This window comes from Ziziphus jujuba, chromosome 8 (assembly GCF_031755915.1).
Source record: "Ziziphus jujuba cultivar Dongzao chromosome 8, ASM3175591v1".
Lineage (NCBI taxonomy): Eukaryota > Viridiplantae > Streptophyta > Magnoliopsida > Rosales > Rhamnaceae > Ziziphus > Ziziphus jujuba.
This window is the reverse complement of record NC_083386.1, coordinates 7,823,198-7,851,032: the sequence shown is the minus strand read 5'-3', so window position 1 is coordinate 7,851,032 and position 27,835 is coordinate 7,823,198. Positions and strand designations below refer to the sequence as shown.

The window sequence follows — 27,835 nt, the reverse complement described above, 5'->3', positions numbered from 1 at the left end:
CTCAATAAGAATTCTAGGTTGATTGATGCACCATTATGAAGTACTCATCGACACGAGTCCGTAGATTAGTAGCACGTCGAAAATGGAGCTATGGTTTGAAAGTTATGAGCAAAACAAGTTGATGTCCGAACTGTCCGAGGGTGCCCGAGTTGACTTTTTATTTTTGTGAAATTGAGTTTTAACTCATACATGGTTGTGAAGTACTCGTCGATACAAGTTTGTAAACTAGTGGCACGTCCGATTAGGACATGTGGTTTTAAAATTATGGACCTGCAAAGTTTTTCAAATACCGTATTATTTTAATATTATTTTTAAATATGTGAACAGTATATGCCACATATAACTTAGTTAATGGTACCATGTGTCACAATGAGAAAATGTCACATGTCAGCCACAAGTAAATGTTATATTATATTATTTTTGTTATTATTTTATATATTATATTATTATGATAAAATTTTATTATTTTAATATTATTTATTTATTTATTTTTAATTCTCTTTTTTTTTTCCTTTTTCTTTATTTTTCTTTCTTTCCTCACGTGGGAAAACAGCACAGGGGCCCCTCCTTCTTTCTTCTTTCTTCTTCTTCCTTCCCCTTCGCCGAACCTCTCTGTCACTACCTATTTAAATTTTTCTAGCCACCATTAAGAGACACGTGCCGACACCGGTGAATCCAAGTTGTCGGTGAGCTTGGCCACCAAATTTGGCAGCCAGTCGGCCGGTGACGCACCCAAATCGGGCCTCCATCATTGGCGACGATAAATTTGGTTTTTCCGGCGATCCGATTATCACCCGGTCAAATTGATACTCCTTTCTAATATTTTCGGACCCTCTGAGCTCAATTTTGAGGTCCATTCAGCTCAATTCCTTGTTGTTTGATAGATATGATATGTTGAACTTTGATCGAAACTTTCCTTCCATTTTTCGATCACTGCCGGTCGATTTGAGCCCAACGGAAGTTGGTAACGTATTTCTCGCCTCTTTAGCTTTCTATTGGTATCTCATTTGCAAATTATGGTAGAGTATTTTGAAAGATGCAATTTTTGAATAAAATATTATTATTTTAATAGGATAGTCTGAAAAATGTCTATTTAATATTTAAATAATTATTATTTATATTGTAGATGTCAAATTGTGCTGAATTGAATAAATGTGGTTTGAACCATATTTAGTATGAATTGATTTGTAGGTTAAGGAATTAATTATATTAAATTACTGGGATAATATATATATATATATATATGTGTGTGTGTGTGTGTGTGTGTGTGTGTGTGTGTGTTTAATTATTTAATTATTTATGAAATTGAATTGTTGTGGAAGAGATTAATTTTATGAGATTATGGTTTAATATTTACTAAATCTATTGTTGATTTAAATGTTGAGATTTTAATATGTAAATAATGCGTTATGTGATTTAAATTCCGTATGAATTTTTATGCATCTTTTATTATTAATTTGGTGTAAATCAATTTTATGGATTTGAAGGAAATATCTAATTAAAAGATATGTAAAATGTATTTATGCGTTTAATAATTTTGTATGCTAGGACTTGGTATTCTGGTGATAGGAATTGAAATATTTAATCTGATGTATTTGATGATGGATTACAAGAGAGCATGAAATTTTATGAAACTAGTAAGGGTGTAGATTTGATTATATTTTGTCAAAATTCTATATTTTATAATATTATAAAATATTTTTATCGGTTTTCGATGCACCATACACATACCGATGTTCTGTAGTTGTGGATGTGATTAGCGCACAGGTAAATGTGGATGTGATTAGCACATAGGTTGTAATGTCTCCTGTGAGTTGCCATCGGAACGAGGGCAGGCAAGTTTGATATTGGCCATAGCCGCCCCCTTCCATGGTCAGGATGACGGTTTAAGCAGTGGCGCGGTGGGACGCCACGCGACCGTATGTCGGTTTCTCTCTTTAACCTCCCCGTCAGACGGTGTTTTGGGATGCTGGGCACCGTAGGACACAATTGGTATATAGTATGTGCATCAAGTATCTTTTATAAATATATATATTTTATATTTGTATGGATCACACTGTATGGGGACAGCGATCCGATGTGGTCCATGAAGAGCTAGCTTCGTAGCTATGTTGCCTATGAGTTCAAGGGATTAGACGGCTAATCTAGGCAACCATCTCGGACTATATTGGTAGCAGGGTGCCGATGACAGCTAGAAGCATGGATTGCACAGCATGTTGGAGGATATCGTTTGTACCCCTGATACGAGTACATATTTCATAATATATTTTGAATTTAAAATATTATTTGACCTCGTACTATTCTATCTATTCATAATCTGATTTTCTAACATTATAGTTAATTACTTTTATTGTCATTACTATTATTAATATTATTCTCATTATTAATAGTACAATTATTATTTATCAAAATTATGTTTACAATTATTTTCATTATTATTAATATTATCATCATCATCATCATCATCATCATTATTATTATTATTTTTATTGTCATTATTTATTTTTATTTTTATTTTTATTTTATTATTATTATCGTGATTTTCATACTGTAGCGTTGAACAAGTATCACAACCAACGGATGAGAAATATGGTCATCGGGCAAGCATAATAGTCCTCGGACAAGTGATAGCCATCGGGCGAGTATGACAGCCCTTGGATAGGTATGGTTATATGATAGCCTTTGGACATGTGGGATGACTGTCGATAGCCTCGAACGAGTTATATTAATGTCATTATTAGCATTAAATGGTTGGTATTATTATTATTGTTGATATAGTGGTTAATTTATTTTTCTTCTATATTACACATTAGTATATTTTTAAAACGATGTGAAATGTATGTGAGATTTGCAGCACTAAGTGGGTGGTGTGAGCGGTCATGAACCTATGATGGTATATTTTGGTTGCTTACTTAGTAAATTATTTTCGTTGTATATATATATTTTATATGTAATTTGTTATCGAAGTACTGCTATTTGTGGAACTTATTTGTAGTAAGGTGAGAGGAATAAGATGGTAATATATAGAACTGCATTATCGGGCAGGTAAATTTTGGGCATGTTTTACCCTTAGGGCAGATGCTACCGGATTTTTCATAGGACGGTTCAGTAAGGTCTCCTTGGAATCAGGATTTGTCTAGGGTTCCGGGAAGAAATTTTGGACCGGTCCTGACATTAATCACCACAAGATTTCAGTTTGTAAAAAGTGGTTTAGTAGTAACAGTGAGAGGATTGACAGAAGTGTGTTTTAAGATAGATGTGGAGTCAATCGACATGATGAGGATGAGAAAGAGAAAAGGAAAAAAAAAACCTCTTTTGAGTATGAGAGGCTTTGACACCATTGAGATAGTGATAAGTAAAGAGAAAGTTCTACATTTTATTCATTGACTATGTGAATAGTTATATAGCAGAGTATACAAGAGATAAACCGGATAGACTATAAAAGCTAATGTCCTATATACAAGTGATAATGATAATTACATAACAGTTATAACATCTGATAAGTACAAAAGAGACCTCAACAATCATGTGTCCTTGTTAGGACAAACCCACCGCACCCTCAAAAGGACTTTTTGGATTTCTCCATTTATTCGATTTTAAAAATTTTGCCCGTTTGAATTTTCTTCTTATTCCATGGAACTTGACTAGCTAGTTGAACATTTGTTCCTGCTTTATTCCACAGTGTAAAGTACATGAAAGGTCCATTTGGCACGTAGAGTAGGACTGGACTGTATTTTTAACTAATATTAGATTGGAATTGAATAGGACATTATAAAAATTAATCCAGTTCAATATTTGGTGTCAATGGATTTGGCTAATTTTTATATTAAATAAATAAAATAAATAATTTAAATTAAGTTTATGATATTGTTTACTAATATTTAAATTAAGCAAAATGATCTCAATTTGTTAAGCTTTTTATCTATAATTTTTTTCCAAAAATTGTTCATTTAATCCTTATTATAGTATATTAATGTTAATTCCCACAATTGTTAATTTACTTGCTAAGACAAAAAAAAATATAAACAAATAATAACAAATACAAATAAACAAGGAAAAAAAATAAATGCAAAGAAAGATAAAGGATAAAAAAAAATAATTATGGAGGAGGAAACAAATATTAAAAGAAAAAAGTTGAATATAGAAAACAAAAAAGGGGGGGAAAAAAAAGCAACTGAAATTGAGGAGGGCAAAAAAGGGGAAAACGGAAACGGGAAAATAAGGAATAAAAAAAATATAAAAATTAAAAATAAAAAAATTAAAAAAAAAACCAACAAAACTGTAAGATAAAAACAAAAAGATAATGGAGGATAAAAGAAACAGAAAGAAGAAACTGAGAGATAAAAAAAAAAAAAAAAAAAAAAAAAAAAAAAAAAAAAAAAAACTTAAGGCAAGTAAAAAAATAAATAAAACAGAGGAAAAAAAATAATGGTAACGGAAGATGACAAAAAAAAATTTTAATATTTGATATCTAATGATTTAAACTGTCAAATAATAATGTTAAAATTATGAAAATATTCACTAAAAATTTTTTATCAAATGATATGGCAATATATGCATATACCATGTACGTAATATGGATACTTGAACACTATTGTTTATAAAATTGCTTTCTAATATCTATAATAAATTTAAACTAATATGTTTTATAAATTATTAGGATGAATATATATTTTCTTCTAAATGCTATGTTAAATATTGTAAGATTTTTTTAAAAATAAAATTTTTATTAAAAGTCAATTCTTTCTAAAAAAATGATAAAAAAAAAAAAGTTAACAAAATATATAATCAATTAATAATCGTAAATAACTTTTTGATAAAATCATAACTTTTAATTTTACCAAAAAATCATAAGTAACTTTTGTATATATTACTATGAAAAAATAATTTTAAAATTAATTACTCATTTATATTACTTAATCAACATAAAAAACAATTTACATTGACAATTCGAAATATTCTTACTATTAAACGGCATTGTTACCTCCATATCACAAATGTTACTTCATTTGACTTATCTTTCGAGCATTATTAATTTATCAATTATTAATAAACTGCCATATCACTTGATATCAAAGATTTAGATAGTAAATTTGGTATATGCGGCAAGATAAAATGAAACCAATGATTCCACCCAATAACAAAAGCCGGAATTCCAATTTTCAAACCATTTATTTTCCATGTGACAAGTTATCTTATGAAAGGTAAATGTCCTGTCCCAACTTGTTAGACACACCAAACAGGCCGAATATTTCAATCAAAAGCTTCTTCATCATAAATATTTTGAAAAGTACTTAATTTATTATTTTATTTAGAAACTAAAAAAATATTCATAAAAAACACTTAGGTATAATTTAATAACATTATAAACTTTTATTTTCTATTTATTTTATTTAATTATATATGATTTATTTATATCAAGAATTAGTTAATACAGAGAAATTTTTATTAAAAAATCTTATATTTTAATAAAATTCAAGATTCTATTATACTATTGGATCTAATCAATCGTGAAGATTAAATTTATTTAAAAACCTCACATGCCTTTATATATATATAAATATATATATATATATATATATTTTTTTTTTTTCTTTCTCACTCAACTTAATTTTTTCCAACGTCGCCAGTGGTTCTTCATCGGCGTGAAAAGAAGTTGTCTTCCTCCCCATGCCACCATCATTTTATACCCTTTATTCGTCTTCTCCTTTTTATTTTTCCTTGAACAAATTCAATTCCTCTGTTGAATTCCATTGCCTTAGGTTCTAAGCATTCCATTGGAACAGATAACGAAACCTTTCTCCATTAAATTTAGTGAAAAATGGATTCTCCATTAGCTTAGAGCGAAGATAGACCTTTTCCTACATCTTCATATGTTGCAATCGGTCAAATTATGATGTTTCGCCAATAGTTCTGGCTTTGTTATCAATTTCAATTTTAAGTCCTAGGCTTTCAACAGTTGTGTAAAATCTGAGAAAGGGCTATATAATTAATGCTAGTCTTTGTTGAGTATTCACTGGACTGGAAAATAATAATAACAAATTGACATGAATTAGAAAATAATTTGAAACCTGAATTTGTACGAGAAGGGACAACAAAAAGTTTAACAGGTGGAGGTAGAAAGGAAAAGTCAGATCTAATAAGACAATATTAAAATATTGAATCTTATTAAAATATAGAATTTTTGAATGGGAACTTCTATTCACTAATAATAGTTATAATTTATTTAATTTAATTTTATATTTATGTTTTTTTTTCTTAACTTTATTACTAACGTACATGTTTAATAAATTATAACTACTACTCATTAACATTTAACATAAATACTACTAATTAATTAGAGAAAAATAAAAAATGATAAACCAATCATGTTATTAAACAATACCTAACATTAAAAAGTTCAGCATATAAATATTTTAAAATAAAGAAAATATATGGTTAAAACAAAGACTTGACATCATTATCGTAACCTTCTCATACTAAAGTTGAATCCCATTGGTTGGGTATGGCTAATATGTCAGCTACCATGATCACCTCAAAGGCTCAAACAAAACGCGAAGGAAAGGCTGGGTGTTTGCCAGGCCCGATGAATCGTTTCATCGTAAATACATGATCTCTTTTATCTGGTTTGGATTTGATCGGCTGAAGAGTTAACTCCACAAACTTGAACCAGAGAAATACTTTCATCGGATAACTATCTTAATTTTGTAATGAATTTTTGAAGTTTAAGAAAGGGAAAGAACGAAAGAAAGTGCCAGCAGTGTTATAATACTACTCTCATTGTTCTTATTGATATGGTTGGTTGTAGAATGCTGCAATATTAACTCGAGAAACATGAGATCCAGTGACAAACTTTGACTGGACAACTACCTTAATTTTTGTAATACAAACTGTTGAATTCAAGAAAAAAATAAATAAATGAAAAAGGTTCGAGAATATATATAATATAAAGAAAGAGTATAGGGTGCAAACTTCATATAATCTTCTAGTATCTGCCTTAATTAATTTAATGGCCAATTACAACGTTGAGAATAATGCCATGTTCAAATGATTAGAAAGGATATATTAATCAAGATTTTTGGAGGGGATTAAACCAATAACAAACAAACTCCAAAACTCTACTAAAATTCGCTGATGGTAGGGACCAAAAGGATAAGTACGAATTTCTGCAAAAGATTTTCAATCCACACGAGGGGAAAAAAAAAAAAAAAATGTTCCTCTCATGACAGCTTGCATTTTTCGTTCTTATGGAATTTGAAATTAATTATGGAAAACATTTATTAATCTTTTTTATTTTCTTTCAATTTTTTTTTTTTTTTGGAGGAAAATTTTAGAAAATCATTGAAAAGTCGGAAAGCAATACGAGGAGTCAAGGATGTTAATTTATTTTTCCTTTCAAAAAGATTTAAGAAAAAAAAATTGCCTCCTTAATTATTTTTCTGAATTCTAACGTTTTATTTTTTTTAAATTGCTTTTTATTTATTTTTTTTTTTTTAAATCCCAACGACATTGTGCGCTTAGGTAGTAATTAAAAGGTTTCATTTTACAATTTTGCTACGGTAAATAATTAAAAGGTCCACATACTATATGCTTGACACAGCAGGACTCTAGTGTATAACATCCTACGCAACAGCAAAACAACAAAAGATATGGCCAGTGAAGAAGTTTTCAGAATAAGAAGATGGAAAAGAAGAGAATGTGAGAAATACAAAAAATTTCATTATTAATTTAAGTGCAGTTTGTTAATGTACGTATTTGGTTTTTTTTTTTTTTTTTAAATTACATAGTTTATTTACTATAATGATATGTTAATTAATGATAATTATCTCAATTAATTATAAATTTAAAATGGAAGAAAAAGCATAAACACGAAATAAATTATAATTCGAAATATAAACACCAACAACTATCTTTTTTAATTGCAAAAGAGACTTATTTTACTCAGTGCTACCTATTTGTTTAAATGATAGCTTTAAGATCAGTTTAGTACAGTTCATATAAAAAGAGTTGTTGATTGTAGAGCTTATATAAAAATAAGCTAATGGATGTTTGGTTACTAGTTCAGAACATGCTTTATTGTTTCTTTTCTTTTCTTTTTTTTAAATTTTTTCATGCATTTTTAAAATAAAGTTTGTCTTTGAAAAAGTTTAAAATTTTAACCTTTTTATTTTTATTTAAAAAAAAATTTTTAGTCTACAAGTATTTATTGTCCCATGGCCAAACACTCTAAAAGAGCTTATGACAATCATAAATGTTTTTAGCTAAAAACAATAAATCATACCAAACAGGTTTACTCTCTTTCCATTTATATTATAAATTATTTTGCCCCGATTGATTTCTGACTGACTATAAATAAATAAATAAAACTTAGTCCTTAGTCCTTTGGCTGACGGAAACTATACTATTCTTTTATAAATTGGCCATGTACAAGCAGCAGAGTGAAACCCAATTCTGCCTCTACCAATATGATATTAACGAATCCAGTACTGTTGTCAACGTATAATCTTTCAACCCTTGAAAGCGCTATAAGCCGTAGCCCGGCAACCCCGCAGCACTGCTGAAGAGACCTTGGTTGTTATGCCCACAGCCGAAGAGAAAATTATCAAACACATCGGATTGATTTATTGTGATCCGTTCTTTACTAAAGTCTCCAACGGTTTACGACTTGTCACCGTATCGTACGCCGTATTGGCATGGGGATGCAGGGGAAGTACAACTTTGCGTTTTACCTGATCTTGGAATCAATAAATATTAAATTAATTATACGAGACATGAGCTAATCATATTACTTTGATAAGAGCAATTAAGCCCCTCCATCACAAAACAGTGACTTTTACTATTGGACAAAATTATATAGGAAAGTAAATGGTAGTCTATAAATTCTGCCACATCAGCATGTAGGTCTACTAATGAATCAATGCTGACAGATAGCATTATTTATCTATTTATTTTTTACAATTATGTTGTTTTGGAGTACGTGCCTGTGGATGAAGTTAGGAGAGAGCATTGTTGGGAGATACAGGAAAAGCTGGTGTAAGAGGTTAACTTGGAAGGGTCAAAGAGTGGTTCGTTTTGTTTATAGCATGCAGTGCAGGGCTGACATTGAGTCCAAGTGATATCACTGCCGGTGTCAAATATGAGAGACAAGTCTCTTTTGGGTGTGCCTAGTCCCACCGTCACTATATAGTTCCCGGAGCCAATGGTCTCACCGGACTCAGATGGAATGGTTGTGGCGTCGGTTTCTATGGGGTTCTTGGAAAGATGGGACTGAATAGAATTAACACGGTATTCATCTTGCTGGAGGATTTCAGCGGAGTTGGTGCTTTACTGGTTGTCTTTGTGGAGTTGAGAGCACGGACCGTGCTTGTCTACTACTTTCAGTCTCTTGTTGTTTTCCACTGAATTTAAAAAATTGGTAATTGAATGTAAAGGAATATAAATTAAACCATTTAATATTCAATTAAAAATATATTTTGTGACTTACTATTTTGGTAAATATAAATATAATGTATAGTCCAATTTAATCATTCTCCCGTTGAACAAACATATTTTTAGTTTTTTTTTTTATTTATTATTATTTTTTTTTTTTTTATAAAAAGAGTTTATAATCCCTATTGAAAAAGGGAAAAGAGAAAAACGAGTTAACCAAACAGCAGTGAGCCACTGTTTCTTGAACTTTAATTATGATTTTTTTTTTTTTTTTTTAATAAAAGTGCACAATCATTTGAGTGGCCTATCAATTTATTTTTGGCAGGGGAGGATTTGGGAGCGAACAGGGGAGACTACGCGGAAAGCTGTATCCTATTTATCTATTCCAAAGAGTTAATAGAAAATAAGGTTTTTAATTAGCTTTTATTCCAAGCTTGAATAAAATTGCTATGTATTCTAAGAATAAAATTCAAGAATCTAAACTACAAATCAACACAGAAATTTTATCGAGGTTCAGTCAAAATTGACCTACGTCCTCGTGCTCCAGTGTGAAGCTTCTGCTGTAACACCCCGTCCCAAATCGCACCGGAATCCGTGCACGTTGACCGAGGTTGACTGTTGACCGTTGACCAAAGGGGTCAAAAGTTGACTTTTTGACTCGGTGGGAATTTCGAGATGACTAGGGCACCGTGGCGAAGTGCACGATGCCACGAGTTCGTAGACTGGTAGCACGTCGAAAACGGAGCTACGGTTTGAAAGTTATGGACGAAACAAGTTGCGGTCCAAACTGTCCAAGGGGTGCCGGAGTTGACTTTTTGTTTATGGGGAATTGAGCTTTGACTCATGCATGGTTGTGAAGTGCTCGTCGATACGAGTTCACAGACTAGCGGCACGCTCAAAACGGACATCCGGTTAAAAAGTTATGGACGTTTGAAGTTTACCGGATACCGTATTATTTTAATGTTTTTGGGTCGTGAACAGTGAAATGCCACGTGTCAGCTTCTGAGTGGACCACGTGGCATGAACAGTGTCACGCAGGGTTTTAATTTTGAAAAACTCTCGGGGAAGAGAGAGAAAGAGAGAGAAGAGAGAGAAAGAGAGAGAGAAGAGAGAAAGAGAGAGAGAGGACCCGCCGGCCGCCGGCCATTTTCACGTTTTTCCGGCCTAGTTACTGTACACGCGCCGGCCAGCCAGATTGCCCACCTCATTTCCGGCAAAACCTCCAAATTTCACGGCGAACGGCCGCCGGACGCGCCCGGATCGGACGTCCGAAGTTTGGCGGCGATTTTTCCCCTCCACCGCCGGCCACCGCGAATCGGCACTATTCCGGCCGATATACAGTACACGCGCCATACACCCAGCATCCTCTCCTCAAATCCGGCCTACCCACCAAAAATCACGGCCATCGGACCACCGACGCGCCGGGATCGGAGCGTTTTCCGGCGAGGGGTCGAAAATCTTCAAACGGTGATTTCTCCGCCGTCCGACCTCCGTTTTGCTCACCGTCGGTCCCGTTGGATTGCTCTCCTCACGATCTACAAATCTGCAAAATTTCACAGCAAACGGCCACCGTCGGAAATTACTGTTCCGGCGACGGTTGCCGGTGACGTGGCGGCCGCCGGAAATTACTGTTCCGGCGAGTACCCCGAAAATTCCGGCCAGCTCCAGTCCGCAGTGTTCGACCTCCTGAACCCAAATCCGACTTCCGTTTCCACCAATTCGCGACGGTTTGGGAGAATTGCGGAGCCGAAACCCGAAAAGCTTCCCGATAAAATTCCGACCCCGTCGGGTACGATCATCCGAAATTAAGACCGGATCTGTGATTAGCATCACTCGAGCTTCGATTCGGTATATGATTCGTAAATTTTAGTTATCGTTTGTGTTTTGACCCCCCGGGTACCGGGTATTATTTACCCGAATAAAATATTAATTTATTTGACTGTCTGTGAATTTTGTTCTAGGAGCACCGGTGAGTCGTAGAATTGATCCCGTAGTGGATCATGGGTTAATTGCGTGCTCCAGGTGAGTGACCCACCTTCAAATTAATTTTGGGAATTTAATTGGTGAATATATAATGTGTGATTTAAATATTTGGAATTTAATTTCTATGTGCCAAATATTTATTGGATTATTGTAGAATTATTTATGAATTTATTGGATTTAAGAAAATGCGAATTCTACGAATTTATGCCATGTGAAATTAATTTATGGTTTTGAGGATTTTGAAATTGGTGTGGTTTTAATATTAAATTGGGCACGATTTGATTTTCAAATATTTCAAGGAAAATATTTGGTTATATTGGTGATTTCAATTTTTATAAAATATGCCCATGGAATATTATGAGATTTGATTATGATATTTCGAGAAATTATTATGCTTGGAAAAATGTGGATATTTGAATTGATGGATTTTGGGAGTTGGTGGATTTGAAAATCATGGAATTTATGGTATGGATTATAAGGAAATTGTGGAGAATTTCCCGGTTCAAGCGGATGGATTATGCCCGCTATGCTTATGAAAAATGTGAAATTTGTTTTATGATTTAAATTTATGGATTTTATAATTTTTAGATGCACCGTGCACGTACTGGTGTTCTGATTATGTGATATGGTATATGTGATATGGTTAGTGTGCACACGGTTGTGATTAGCGCGCAGGTGGGTGTGATTAGCGCGCAGGTGATGTGATTAGCGCGCAGGTGGGTGTGAGTAGCGCGCGGTTGATATTATGAGGGTGTCCTGTGGATGCCATCGGAGAGGGTGGCCACCCCCCATTGGCCGGGACACCAGGTTAGCAGCGGCGCTGTGGGACGCCACGCGACCGTATGCCGGTTTCTCTCTATAACCTCCTGTCTGGCGGTACCTTGGGACGCTGGGTACTGTTGGCGCCACTGGTATATAGTGGGTGCATCAAATGATTTTCAGAACTGTGTTTTAAAAATAAAATGTTTGGAAACTGAATTGGAATTAAAAATATGATTGTTACCGCTTCTGGTATTTAATTGATGTCTTGGTTTTCGGGGAATATGGATAAAGGGTTTTGTGAAATTGTTTTCAAAGGGGAACCTTTCCAACTGAGAGAATTGTAAGGGTTTTGAGAGAATCCAAATAATTATTATTTATACTTATTACTGTGATATTATATGGTATAGTAGTAGGGTCGCTCACTGAGATGATTAGCATCTCACACTCTTAAATTCCGTTCCTCTAGGTACCAGGTTGTCGGTGTTCACTCGGAGCGGACTTGATCTTCATCGCTGTTTTACTTCGTGAAGTACCCTGTTCTTCTTTATTGCAGTTGTACTATTTCTTTCATTCTTGTTGTATTTATTATGCACTGGATTACTGTATTTATTTTGAAGTGCTCAAATTTGTGGAACCAATTTGTAGTATTGTGGGAGGAATAAGGGGATATTTTTGAAGTGTGTTTTCAGTGCAGGGAATTTTGTGGTAAGTAAATCCCTTAGGGGAGGCTCTGCCGGATTTTCCGTTGGAATGTTCGGTAGGGTTTCCCTGGGATCAGGGCTGTCTAGGGTTCCGGGGAAGGAATTCCGGACGGGTCCTGACAGTTGGTATCAGAGCTCTAGGTTCTAGTATTCCTAAGGGACTGTGCATTGTTGTGCATCCTATCCGTGTTTAATCTCTCGTTTTACCCGTGTGAAAGCGTTCTTTCTGTTTGTCTCGAAGTAAATTCGTTGCCCGAGTTTGAATAACTCTAATCTTCGAGGGTGTCAATTAGGATCATCTAGCCTAACGGGAAATTCCTATGGCCTAGTCGATGGTCGAGGATGCCTTTTCTTTTTGAAGGTCAAGCTTATCATCGTGAATGGTATCCGTTTCGTTCATGGAGAAGAATGATGATTGCCTAAGGATGTGTGTCGATCGATTTCAAGGCGTCAAAATATTTTCCCGATCGATTATCAAAATTTAAATGCTTTTCAAGGTGTTTTATTCAAGTATTTTTGGTTTGTGTTCATACATGTATCTGTATGTTATATTGTTTGATATTATACTGCACCATATGGAGGCGGCGAACCAATGTGGTCCATGTAGAGCTAGCCCCATGATCATGTTGCCTACGAGCCCGGGGAATTGGACGGCCAATATAGGCAACCACCCTGGTTTGTATTGGTAGCAGAGTGTCGGCGACAGTTGGAATCATGGATTACGTAACATGTAGAAGGTGTCGTACGTACCTCCATTACAAGCGTGCATATTTTATTTTATGCTATGAATTTTAAGATATGAATTTCAATGTGGAGTTTTAACAATTGCCTATGCAAGTTAGGTATATTTGAAAAATATATTTTATTATTTGTTTTATGTTATGGTTTTTCCAAGAGCGACTTAAGGGTTAAGTATCGCCAGTCGAGAATCCAAAGCAGGGTATCGTTGAGTTCAAAAAGGAGATCTTAAAGGAAGCACGCGATTCAAAGTATGCGATACACCCCAAGGGTACCAAGACGTATGGAATGCTCACTGGATGACATGGTGGTTTGGCACGATAAAGGAAGTTGCAAGATCCGAATAAAGGTACTTAGGTCACCGATAAGCAAAAGTAGGGAGATGTAAATATGGATTTCGTGCTTAAACTATCATTCACAAAGAGAAGGTACGACAGCGTTTAGAGAATCAAGCAAGCTCCGGATAGCGACTAAAGTTCTACTTGGTGGTTGATGAGGTTAATGAGATAAGGATGATTCCTTAGGCATGGTTGGATGTTTAAGCATGGTTATTTTTCATTCTAGAAGCTAAGATCTTGATATCTTATTTCCTTGGAGATTTAAGGTTCGTATTGGTGGTGCTTTATCGAATCAAGTGGTTGATATTGTTGGTGATAATTTACAATGATAAGGAGTATGATTTTTGGGACGGAGTTAGAATTTAAGGAGTGTGGAATACTTTATTGGGTTAAGGATCTAGTGATTTGTTCATAGTATTGGTGGTGATGCTAGAATTAAGATTTAAATTCCTTATTGCTTGAGGTGTGGATTCATGGAATTTATTTGAAATGGGAAAAACTTAGGGTTTTCAAGAATGATATTTGGATGTTGAGAATTTTATTCATGACCTTGATGAATTTAGTTAAAAGAAAGATTGATGTTTGTCGAGGTTAAGACTATTGGTAAATCAATGAGGAGCAAGGGTTTTATAATTGTAAGTACTAGGAGGGTAATCGAAGACAAGTGAATTAATCTCAACCTTAACTTGGTGATACCAGTATTTGAGAAAATTAGACTTAAGTTCTAATCTTACCTTTTGGATTGCTGATCGAGTTACGAGAGTTGGTTGTTGGTTTAAGGATGCATGCTTCAGGAGTTCTCATGGCTAGCTTCCAGGTACGACCGGTGTTGGTGGATCGTATAGTAGAGACCCAAATGGAAGATCCTAAGTTGAGGACAATTAAGGGCAAGGTACAAGAAGGTCTTGATCCGGAATTTTCCATAAGGAGGGATGGAGCCCTCGTGTATAAAGGACGACTTTGTGTTCCGGATATTCCAGGACTCAAGAAGGAGATTTTAGAGGAGGCGCATAGCTCGATGTATGCGATGCATCCGGGAAGTACCAAGATGTATCGGACGCTTGTTAAGTATTATTGGTGGATTGGTATGAAGAGAGAAGTGGCAGACTTTGTATCAAAGTGTTTGATTTGTCAACAAGTGAAAGCAGAAAGACAGAAGCCTTCGGGACTACTCCAACCTTTACCGATTCCCGTATGGAAGTGGGAAGAACTCAACATGGACTTCGTATTCAAGCTTCCTTCCACACCTAGAAGGTACGACGACATTTGGGTAATCATTGATCGTCTCACCAAGTCGGCACACTTCCTACCGGTACGAGAACGTTTTTCACCCGAGAAGTTAGCCCAGTTGTTCGTGCAAGGCATACGTGGGATCAGTTCAAGATGGCCTTCTCTACTGAGTTTTGTCCTCCTGCCTACCGTGAAGCAAGAAGGAGAGAGTTCGAGGAACTACGACAGGGGAACATGACGGTGACAGAGTACGAGAGGAGATTCCGAGAACTATCAGAATTCTACATGCACCTAATTCCCGACGATCACACGAAGAAGGTGAGGTTCATAGATGGATTGAAAGAGAGTATCGGCTACACCCTTTCTGGATCAGTACATCCCACCTATCAGTCCGCCAGGGATGCAGCGCTCGAGCTAGAGAGACAGGAGGAGATACACAGACCCTCGAGGCGCAGATCATTCGAAGGTTCGTATAGCGGAGTACCTCGACAAGGGGCAGCTAAGAAGAGCCATAGCTCAGGCTCAGACAGTGATGGGTTAAGCCCACAAGGCAGATTCCAGAGGAGAGATAGTTATCGCATGCCCCAGCCAGCTCGCCATTCGATCAGTGTGGATGCAAGCTCGTATCAGCAGTCACGCATTGGTTCTCCGCAGATTTGTCCACTTTGTAGGGGGAATCATTCTGGGCAGTGTCAGATGGATGGTTTATGCTTTCGGTGTGGGCAGCCAGGCCACACAAGGAGGGATTGCCCTTATGGTAGCAGCAGTGTGCTAGAAGCAGGTCGACGGACACAGCATACGGGGATATTTCCAGGACAGAGTTCCCAGGGGAGTCAGCCAGTAGGAGTTTCTTCGGGATCAGTCCAGCCGTCTGCAGGATCGAGTCGAGGTAGAGGAAGGAGACCCCAGCAGACAAGTCAAGGCCGGGTGTTTGCTATGACGCAGCAGGGAGCCAGGACTACGCCCGACGATTTCACAGATCAAGTGATGGAAGCAGACCTGATCCTGTTGGATCTATCCGGACTTGAAGTAGTGTTGGGCATGGATTGGTTGGCAAGGAACCACTTAGTCGAGGAAGCGACATGGGAGCCTGAAGCGCAGGTGCGTGATCAGAACCCTTGTTTGTTCCAGTGACGCGCGAAAATTTCGAGGACGAAATTTTTGTAAGGGGGGAAGGCTGTAACACCCCGTCCCAAATCGCACCGGAATCCGTGCACGTTGACCGAGGTTGACTGTTGACCGTTGACCAAAGGGGTCAAAAGTTGACTTTTTGACTCGGTGGGAATTTCGAGATGACTAGGGCACCGTGGCGAAGTGCACGATGCCACGAGTTCGTAGACTGGTAGCACGTCGAAAACGGAGCTACGGTTTGAAAGTTATGGACGAAACAAGTTGCGGTCCAAACTGTCCAAGGGGTGCCGGAGTTGACTTTTTGTTTATGGGGAATTGAGCTTTGACTCATGCATGGTTGTGAAGTGCTCGTCGATACGAGTTCACAGACTAGCGGCACGCTCAAAACGGACATCCGGTTAAAAAGTTATGGACGTTTGAAGTTTACCGGATACCGTATTATTTTAATGTTTTTGGGTCGTGAACAGTGAAATGCCACGTGTCAGCTTCTGAGTGGACCACGTGGCATGAACAGTGTCACGCAGGGTTTTAATTTTGAAAAACTCTCGGGGAAGAGAGAGAAAGAGAGAGAAGAGAGAGAAAGAGAGAGAGAAGAGAGAAAGAGAGAGAGAGGACCCGCCGGCCGCCGGCCATTTTCACGTTTTTCCGGCCTAGTTACTGTACACGCGCCGGCCAGCCAGATTGCCCACCTCATTTCCGGCAAAACCTCCAAATTTCACGGCGAACGGCCGCCGGACGCGCCCGGATCGGACGTCCGAAGTTTGGCGGCGATTTTTCCCCTCCACCGCCGGCCACCGCGAATCGGCACTATTCCGGCCGATATACAGTACACGCGCCATACACCCAGCATCCTCTCCTCAAATCCGGCCTACCCACCAAAAATCACGGCCATCGGACCACCGACGCGCCGGGATCGGAGCGTTTTCCGGCGAGGGGTCGAAAATCTTCAAACGGTGATTTCTCCGCCGTCCGACCTCCGTTTTGCTCACCGTCGGTCCCGTTGGATTGCTCTCCTCACGATCTACAAATCTGCAAAATTTCACAGCAAACGGCCACCGTCGGAAATTACTGTTCCGGCGACGGTTGCCGGTGACGTGGCGGCCGCCGGAAATTACTGTTCCGGCGAGTACCCCGAAAATTCCGGCCAGCTCCAGTCCGCAGTGTTCGACCTCCTGAACCCAAATCCGACTTCCGTTTCCACCAATTCGCGACGGTTTGGGAGAATTGCGGAGCCGAAACCCGAAAAGCTTCCCGATAAAATTCCGACCCCGTCGGGTACGATCATCCGAAATTAAGACCGGATCTGTGATTAGCATCACTCAAGCTTCGATTCGGTATATGATTCGTAAATTTTAGTTATCGTTTGTGTTTTGACCCCCCGGGTACCGGGTATTATTTACCCGAATAAAATATTAATTTATTTGACTGTCTGTGAATTTTGTTCTAGGAGCACCGGTGAGTCGTAGAATTGATCCCGTAGTGGATCATGGGTTAATTGCGTGCTCCAGGTGAGTGACCCACCTTCAAATTAATTTTGGGAATTTAATTGGTGAATATATAATGTGTGATTTAAATATTTGGAATTTAATTTCTATGTGCCAAATATTTATTGGATTATTGTAGAATTATTTATGAATTTATTGGATTTAAGAAAATGCGAATTCTACGAATTTATGCCATGTGAAATTAATTTATGGTTTTGAGGATTTTGAAATTGGTGTGGTTTTAATATTAAATTGGGCACGATTTGATTTTCAAATATTTCAAGGAAAATATTTGGTTATATTGGTGATTTCAATTTTTATAAAATATGCCCATGGAATATTATGAGATTTGATTATGATATTTCGAGAAATTATTATGCTTGGAAAAATGTGGATATTTGAATTGATGGATTTTGGGAGTTGGTGGATTTGAAAATCATGGAATTTATGGTATGGATTATAAGGAAATTGTGGAGAATTTCCCGGTTCAAGCGGATGGATTATGCCCGCTATGCTTATGAAAAATGTGAAATTTGTTTTATGATTTAAATTTATGGATTTTATAATTTTTAGATGCACCGTGCACGTACTGGTGTTCTGATTATGTGATATGGTATATGTGATATGGTTAGTGTGCACACGGTTGTGATTAGCGCGCAGGTGGGTGTGATTAGCGCGCAGGTGATGTGATTAGCGCGCAGGTGGGTGTGAGTAGCGCGCGGTTGATATTATGAGGGTGTCCTGTGGATGCCATCGGAGAGGGTGGCCACCCCCCATTGGCCGGGACACCAGGTTAGCAGCGGCGCTGTGGGACGCCACGCGACCGTATGCCGGTTTCTCTCTATAACCTCCTGTCTGGCGGTACCTTGGGACGCTGGGTACTGTTGGCGCCACTGGTATATAGTGGGTGCATCAAATGATTTTCAGAACTGTGTTTTAAAAATAAAATGTTTGGAAACTGAATTGGAATTAAAAATATGATTGTTACCGCTTCTGGTATTTAATTGATGTCTTGGTTTTCGGGGAATATGGATAAAGGGTTTTGTGAAATTGTTTTCAAAGGGGAACCTTTCCAACTGAGAGAATTGTAAGGGTTTTGAGAGAATCCAAATAATTATTATTTATACTTATTACTGTGATATTATATGGTATAGTAGTAGGGTCGCTCACTGAGATGATTAGCATCTCACACTCTTAAATTCCGTTCCTCTAGGTACCAGGTTGTCGGTGTTCACTCGGAGCGGACTTGATCTTCATCGCTGTTTTACTTCGTGAAGTACCCTGTTCTTCTTTATTGCAGTTGTACTATTTCTTTCATTCTTGTTGTATTTATTATGCACTGGATTACTGTATTTATTTTGAAGTGCTCAAATTTGTGGAACCAATTTGTAGTATTGTGGGAGGAATAAGGGGATATTTTTGAAGTGTGTTTTCAGTGCAGGGAATTTTGTGGTAAGTAAATCCCTTAGGGGAGGCTCTGCCGGATTTTCCGTTGGAATGTTCGGTAGGGTTTCCCTGGGATCAGGGCTGTCTAGGGTTCCGGGGAAGGAATTCCGGACGGGTCCTGACAGTTGGTATCAGAGCTCTAGGTTCTAGTATTCCTAAGGGACTGTGCATTGTTGTGCATCCTATCCGTGTTTAATCTCTCGTTTTACCCGTGTGAAAGCGTTCTTTCTGTTTGTCTCGAAGTAAATTCGTTGCCCGAGTTTGAATAACTCTAATCTTCGAGGGTGTCAATTAGGATCATCTAGCCTAACGGGAAATTCCTATGGCCTAGTCGATGGTCGAGGATGCCTTTTCTTTTTGAAGGTCAAGCTTATCATCGTGAATGGTATCCGTTTCGTTCATGGAGAAGAATGATGATTGCCTAAGGATGTGTGTCGATCGATTTCAAGGCGTCAAAATATTTTCCCGATCGATTATCAAAATTTAAATGCTTTTCAAGGTGTTTTATTCAAGTATTTTTGGTTTGTGTTCATACATGTATCTGTATGTTATATTGTTTGATATTATACTGCACCATATGGAGGCGGCGAACCAATGTGGTCCATGTAGAGCTAGCCCCATGATCATGTTGCCTACGAGCCCGGGGAATTGGACGGCCAATATAGGCAACCACCCTGGTTTGTATTGGTAGCAGAGTGTCGGCGACAGTTGGAATCATGGATTACGTAACATGTAGAAGGTGTCGTACGTACCTCCATTACAAGCGTGCATATTTTATTTTATGCTATGAATTTTAAGATATGAATTTCAATGTGGAGTTTTAACAATTGCCTATGCAAGTTAGGTATATTTGAAAAATATATTTTATTATTTGTTTTATGTTATGGTTTTTCCAAGAGCGACTTAAGGGTTAAGTATCGCCAGTCGAGAATCCAAAGCAGGGTATCGTTGAGTTCAAAAAGGAGATCTTAAAGGAAGCACGCGATTCAAAGTATGCGATACACCCCAAGGGTACCAAGACGTATGGAATGCTCACTGGATGACATGGTGGTTTGGCACGATAAAGGAAGTTGCAAGATCCGAATAAAGGTACTTAGGTCACCGATAAGCAAAAGTAGGGAGATGTAAATATGGATTTCGTGCTTAAACTATCATTCACAAAGAGAAGGTACGACAGCGTTTAGAGAATCAAGCAAGCTCCGGATAGCGACTAAAGTTCTACTTGGTGGTTGATGAGGTTAATGAGATAAGGATGATTCCTTAGGCATGGTTGGATGTTTAAGCATGGTTATTTTTCATTCTAGAAGCTAAGATCTTGATATCTTATTTCCTTGGAGATTTAAGGTTCGTATTGGTGGTGCTTTATCGAATCAAGTGGTTGATATTGTTGGTGATAATTTACAATGATAAGGAGTATGATTTTTGGGACGGAGTTAGAATTTAAGGAGTGTGGAATACTTTATTGGGTTAAGGATCTAGTGATTTGTTCATAGTATTGGTGGTGATGCTAGAATTAAGATTTAAATTCCTTATTGCTTGAGGTGTGGATTCATGGAATTTATTTGAAATGGGAAAAACTTAGGGTTTTCAAGAATGATATTTGGATGTTGAGAATTTTATTCATGACCTTGATGAATTTAGTTAAAAGAAAGATTGATGTTTGTCGAGGTTAAGACTATTGGTAAATCAATGAGGAGCAAGGGTTTTATAATTGTAAGTACTAGGAGGGTAATCGAAGACAAGTGAATTAATCTCAACCTTAACTTGGTGATACCAGTATTTGAGAAAATTAGACTTAAGTTCTAATCTTACCTTTTGGATTGCTGATCGAGTTACGAGAGTTGGTTGTTGGTTTAAGGATGCATGCTTCAGGAGTTCTCATGGCTAGCTTCCAGGTACGACCGGTGTTGGTGGATCGTATAGTAGAGACCCAAATGGAAGATCCTAAGTTGAGGACAATTAAGGGCAAGGTACAAGAAGGTCTTGATCCGGAATTTTCCATAAGGAGGGATGGAGCCCTCGTGTATAAAGGACGACTTTGTGTTCCGGATATTCCAGGACTCAAGAAGGAGATTTTAGAGGAGGCGCATAGCTCGATGTATGCGATGCATCCGGGAAGTACCAAGATGTATCGGACGCTTGTTAAGTATTATTGGTGGATTGGTATGAAGAGAGAAGTGGCAGACTTTGTATCAAAGTGTTTGATTTGTCAACAAGTGAAAGCAGAAAGACAGAAGCCTTCGGGACTACTCCAACCTTTACCGATTCCCGTATGGAAGTGGGAAGAACTCAACATGGACTTCGTATTCAAGCTTCCTTCCACACCTAGAAGGTACGACGACATTTGGGTAATCATTGATCGTCTCACCAAGTCGGCACACTTCCTACCGGTACGAGAACGTTTTTCACCCGAGAAGTTAGCCCAGTTGTTCGTGCAAGGCATACGTGGGATCAGTTCAAGATGGCCTTCTCTACTGAGTTTTGTCCTCCTGCCTACCGTGAAGCAAGAAGGAGAGAGTTCGAGGAACTACGACAGGGGAACATGACGGTGACAGAGTACGAGAGGAGATTCCGAGAACTATCAGAATTCTACATGCACCTAATTCCCGACGATCACACGAAGAAGGTGAGGTTCATAGATGGATTGAAAGAGAGTATCGGCTACACCCTTTCTGGATCAGTACATCCCACCTATCAGTCCGCCAGGGATGCAGCGCTCGAGCTAGAGAGACAGGAGGAGATACACAGACCCTCGAGGCGCAGATCATTCGAAGGTTCGTATAGCGGAGTACCTCGACAAGGGGCAGCTAAGAAGAGCCATAGCTCAGGCTCAGACAGTGATGGGTTAAGCCCACAAGGCAGATTCCAGAGGAGAGATAGTTATCGCATGCCCCAGCCAGCTCGCCATTCGATCAGTGTGGATGCAAGCTCGTATCAGCAGTCACGCATTGGTTCTCCGCAGATTTGTCCACTTTGTAGGGGGAATCATTCTGGGCAGTGTCAGATGGATGGTTTATGCTTTCGGTGTGGGCAGCCAGGCCACACAAGGAGGGATTGCCCTTATGGTAGCAGCAGTGTGCTAGAAGCAGGTCGACGGACACAGCATACGGGGATATTTCCAGGACAGAGTTCCCAGGGGAGTCAGCCAGTAGGAGTTTCTTCGGGATCAGTCCAGCCGTCTGCAGGATCGAGTCGAGGTAGAGGAAGGAGACCCCAGCAGACAAGTCAAGGCCGGGTGTTTGCTATGACGCAGCAGGGAGCCAGGACTACGCCCGACGATTTCACAGATCAAGTGATGGAAGCAGACCTGATCCTGTTGGATCTATCCGGACTTGAAGTAGTGTTGGGCATGGATTGGTTGGCAAGGAACCACTTAGTCGAGGAAGCGACATGGGAGCCTGAAGCGCAGGTGCGTGATCAGAACCCTTGTTTGTTCCAGTGACGCGCGAAAATTTCGAGGACGAAATTTTTGTAAGGGGGGAAGGCTGTAACACCCCGTCCCAAATCGCACCGGAATCCGTGCACGTTGACCGAGGTTGACTGTTGACCGTTGACCAAAGGGGTCAAAAGTTGACTTTTTGACTCGGTGGGAATTTCGAGATGACTAGGGCACCGTGGCGAAGTGCACGATGCCACGAGTTCGTAGACTGGTAGCACGTCGAAAACGGAGCTACGGTTTGAAAGTTATGGACGAAACAAGTTGCGGTCCAAACTGTCCAAGGGGTGCCGGAGTTGACTTTTTGTTTATGGGGAATTGAGCTTTGACTCATGCATGGTTGTGAAGTGCTCGTCGATACGAGTTCACAGACTAGCGGCACGCTCAAAACGGACATCCGGTTAAAAAGTTATGGACGTTTGAAGTTTACCGGATACCGTATTATTTTAATGTTTTTGGGTCGTGAACAGTGAAATGCCACGTGTCAGCTTCTGAGTGGACCACGTGGCATGAACAGTGTCACGCAGGGTTTTAATTTTGAAAAACTCTCGGGGAAGAGAGAGAAAGAGAGAGAAGAGAGAGAAAGAGAGAGAGAAGAGAGAAAGAGAGAGAGAGGACCCGCCGGCCGCCGGCCATTTTCACGTTTTTCCGGCCTAGTTACTGTACACGCGCCGGCCAGCCAGATTGCCCACCTCATTTCCGGCAAAACCTCCAAATTTCACGGCGAACGGCCGCCGGACGCGCCCGGATCGGACGTCCGAAGTTTGGCGGCGATTTTTCCCCTCCACCGCCGGCCACCGCGAATCGGCACTATTCCGGCCGATATACAGTACACGCGCCATACACCCAGCATCCTCTCCTCAAATCCGGCCTACCCACCAAAAATCACGGCCATCGGACCACCGACGCGCCGGGATCGGAGCGTTTTCCGGCGAGGGGTCGAAAATCTTCAAACGGTGATTTCTCCGCCGTCCGACCTCCGTTTTGCTCACCGTCGGTCCCGTTGGATTGCTCTCCTCACGATCTACAAATCTGCAAAATTTCACAGCAAACGGCCACCGTCGGAAATTACTGTTCCGGCGACGGTTGCCGGTGACGTGGCGGCCGCCGGAAATTACTGTTCCGGCGAGTACCCCGAAAATTCCGGCCAGCTCCAGTCCGCAGTGTTCGACCTCCTGAACCCAAATCCGACTTCCGTTTCCACCAATTCGCGACGGTTTGGGAGAATTGCGGAGCCGAAACCCGAAAAGCTTCCCGATAAAATTCCGACCCCGTCGGGTACGATCATCCGAAATTAAGACCGGATCTGTGATTAGCATCACTCGAGCTTCGATTCGGTATATGATTCGTAAATTTTAGTTATCGTTTGTGTTTTGACCCCCCGGGTACCGGGTATTATTTACCCGAATAAAATATTAATTTATTTGACTGTCTGTGAATTTTGTTCTAGGAGCACCGGTGAGTCGTAGAATTGATCCCGTAGTGGATCATGGGTTAATTGCGTGCTCCAGGTGAGTGACCCACCTTCAAATTAATTTTGGGAATTTAATTGGTGAATATATAATGTGTGATTTAAATATTTGGAATTTAATTTCTATGTGCCAAATATTTATTGGATTATTGTAGAATTATTTATGAATTTATTGGATTTAAGAAAATGCGAATTCTACGAATTTATGCCATGTGAAATTAATTTATGGTTTTGAGGATTTTGAAATTGGTGTGGTTTTAATATTAAATTGGGCACGATTTGATTTTCAAATATTTCAAGGAAAATATTTGGTTATATTGGTGATTTCAATTTTTATAAAATATGCCCATGGAATATTATGAGATTTGATTATGATATTTCGAGAAATTATTATGCTTGGAAAAATGTGGATATTTGAATTGATGGATTTTGGGAGTTGGTGGATTTGAAAATCATGGAATTTATGGTATGGATTATAAGGAAATTGTGGAGAATTTCCCGGTTCAAGCGGATGGATTATGCCCGCTATGCTTATGAAAAATGTGAAATTTGTTTTATGATTTAAATTTATGGATTTTATAATTTTTAGATGCACCGTGCACGTACTGGTGTTCTGATTATGTGATATGGTATATGTGATATGGTTAGTGTGCACACGGTTGTGATTAGCGCGCAGGTGGGTGTGATTAGCGCGCAGGTGATGTGATTAGCGCGCAGGTGGGTGTGAGTAGCGCGCGGTTGATATTATGAGGGTGTCCTGTGGATGCCATCGGAGAGGGTGGCCACCCCCCATTGGCCGGGACACCAGGTTAGCAGCGGCGCTGTGGGACGCCACGCGACCGTATGCCGGTTTCTCTCTATAACCTCCTGTCTGGCGGTACCTTGGGACGCTGGGTACTGTTGGCGCCACTGGTATATAGTGGGTGCATCAAATGATTTTCAGAACTGTGTTTTAAAAATAAAATGTTTGGAAACTGAATTGGAATTAAAAATATGATTGTTACCGCTTCTGGTATTTAATTGATGTCTTGGTTTTCGGGGAATATGGATAAAGGGTTTTGTGAAATTGTTTTCAAAGGGGAACCTTTCCAACTGAGAGAATTGTAAGGGTTTTGAGAGAATCCAAATAATTATTATTTATACTTATTACTGTGATATTATATGGTATAGTAGTAGGGTCGCTCACTGAGATGATTAGCATCTCACACTCTTAAATTCCGTTCCTCTAGGTACCAGGTTGTCGGTGTTCACTCGGAGCGGACTTGATCTTCATCGCTGTTTTACTTCGTGAAGTACCCTGTTCTTCTTTATTGCAGTTGTACTATTTCTTTCATTCTTGTTGTATTTATTATGCACTGGATTACTGTATTTATTTTGAAGTGCTCAAATTTGTGGAACCAATTTGTAGTATTGTGGGAGGAATAAGGGGATATTTTTGAAGTGTGTTTTCAGTGCAGGGAATTTTGTGGTAAGTAAATCCCTTAGGGGAGGCTCTGCCGGATTTTCCGTTGGAATGTTCGGTAGGGTTTCCCTGGGATCAGGGCTGTCTAGGGTTCCGGGGAAGGAATTCCGGACGGGTCCTGACATCTGCACTATGAGAAAATCTATGTTTACAAGCTCAAAACCAGATCAACAATGGTGATTTCACACAAGAAACCCGAAACCAATCCCAAAGTCCCAATTACACCCTCACTCTTGTGTTTCACAAAGAAACCACTCTCTTTCACATAGAAAAACAAGGTGTAGAAAAACCCATATAAAGAACTTTGGAATTTCTCTCTCTAAAAACTGATCTGGAACTTTCTCTCTCTAGAACCACGAAGAAGACACACCAGCTGCTCTCTCTGTTTTTTTTCTTTTTAAGCTTGAAAAAGACCCCTGTATTTCTTTGTGAACTGCCTCTCTTAAAACACCTCGTTTTGCTGTGATGTGGCATCAAAAACTTATATAACTGATAAGAAACAAAACGACACAGCATTGTTTAAGTGAGCCCAATAGCTTTGCTGATGTGGCAATACAAGAGATATATTTTCAGCTTCATAAACGATGCAGTTCTATCAAAAAACCAACAACCCAAAAACTGCAGCTTCTCTCCTCTTTTTTGTTCTGTCACAACATCAAACCAGTAAACACATTTTACAAAAGTTTTGAGGATTAATTCTCACATATCTCCACCTAATCCTCAAAACACAAAACGTGCAGAAACTCAAACACCTTCCCAGCAATCTCATCTCTCTTCAAGTCTAACCTGTCCCAATCCTGAGCAAGCTTTTACAAGCATTAAACTTGCTCACAGGCAGGACCTTTGTTCCTAAATCTGATGGGTTGAACTCAGTTGGAATTTTCTCCAACTTAAACACTTGTTGTGAAACCATATCCCGAATAAAATGATACTTTACTTGGATATGTTTAGACCTCTCATGAAAAACAGGATTTTTGCACAAATGTATTGCACTTTGGCTGTCCGAAAACAACACCACATCTTGATTAAGTATTTTCAGCTCCATTAGTAGACCTTTAAGCCATATTGCCTCCTTAGCAGCCTCTGTTGCAGCTATATATGCCGCCTCGGTTGTTGATAAAGCTACAACAGGTTGTAGATGTGATTTCCAGCTCACACAATTACCACATAGGGTAAAAGCATATGAAGAAATAGACCTCCTCTTGTCCCTATCTCCTGCATAGTCCGAATCTAAGTAACCATTTAACTCAATTTCATCTTGATTTCCTTTGAAAATTAGTCCTTCATTTGCTGTTTGCTTAAGATATCTCAACAGCCACTTCATCGCTTCCCAATGACCTCTTCCCGGATTAGCCATATACCTGCTCAATACACTAATTCCAAAAGCCAAATCTGGTCTAGTGCATATCATGAGGTACATTACAGAACCAACAGCATTCGAATAAGGAATTCTTAACATTTCTTCTCTTTCTTGATCTGTGGTTGGACATTGATCAATAGACAACTTAAAATGTCCCCCAAGTGGCACATTTGCCACTTTAGCATGCTCCATTGAAAACTTTGAAACAATCTTCTGTATGTATGATGACTGTAACAACTTCATTTCAGACTTCTTCCTATTCCTTAGAATTGTGATTCCCAAAATCTTCTTAGCTGGACCAAGATCCTTCATATCAAATTCAGACTTGAGTAGCTCCTTCACCGATTGTATGATTTTCATCTTTGGACCTGTAACCAGCATATCATCCACATAAAGCAATAGATATACTGCTTCATCACTCATGGAATCCTTAAAGTAGAAACAACTATCAAAGGTGCTCCTTGTGAAACCAATTTTCACCACAAAAGAGTCGAATCTTTTATACCATTGTCTTGGTGACTTTTTAAGCCCATACAATGACTTCTTCAATAAGCACACAAGCTCTCCACCCTCCTTCTTGACTTCGAAACCCTCAGGCTGTCTCATATATATAGTTTCCTCCAACTCTCCATGTAAAAAAGCAGTTTTTACATCAAATTGCTCCAGCTCCCAATCAAATTGTGTCACTAAAGCTAACATAGTTCTGATTGTTGTGTACTTAACTACAGGTGAGAAGATCTCATTGTAATCAATACCTTCGACTTGTGTGAATCCCTTGACCACAAGTCTTGCCTTGAATCTCATTGGTTCAGAACTAGTTAAACCCTCTTTGACCTTATAAATCCATTTACAATCTACAACTCG

General features: G+C 38.8%; 1 pseudogene; it reads right to left on the bottom strand.

The window, feature by feature from the left end:
• LOC125421515 (aspartyl protease family protein At5g10770-like) overlaps positions 1–26,380 on the bottom strand; it is a 37,091-nt pseudogene extending 10,711 nt beyond the window's left edge.
• Positions 26,381–27,835: the final 1,455 nt, after the last annotated feature.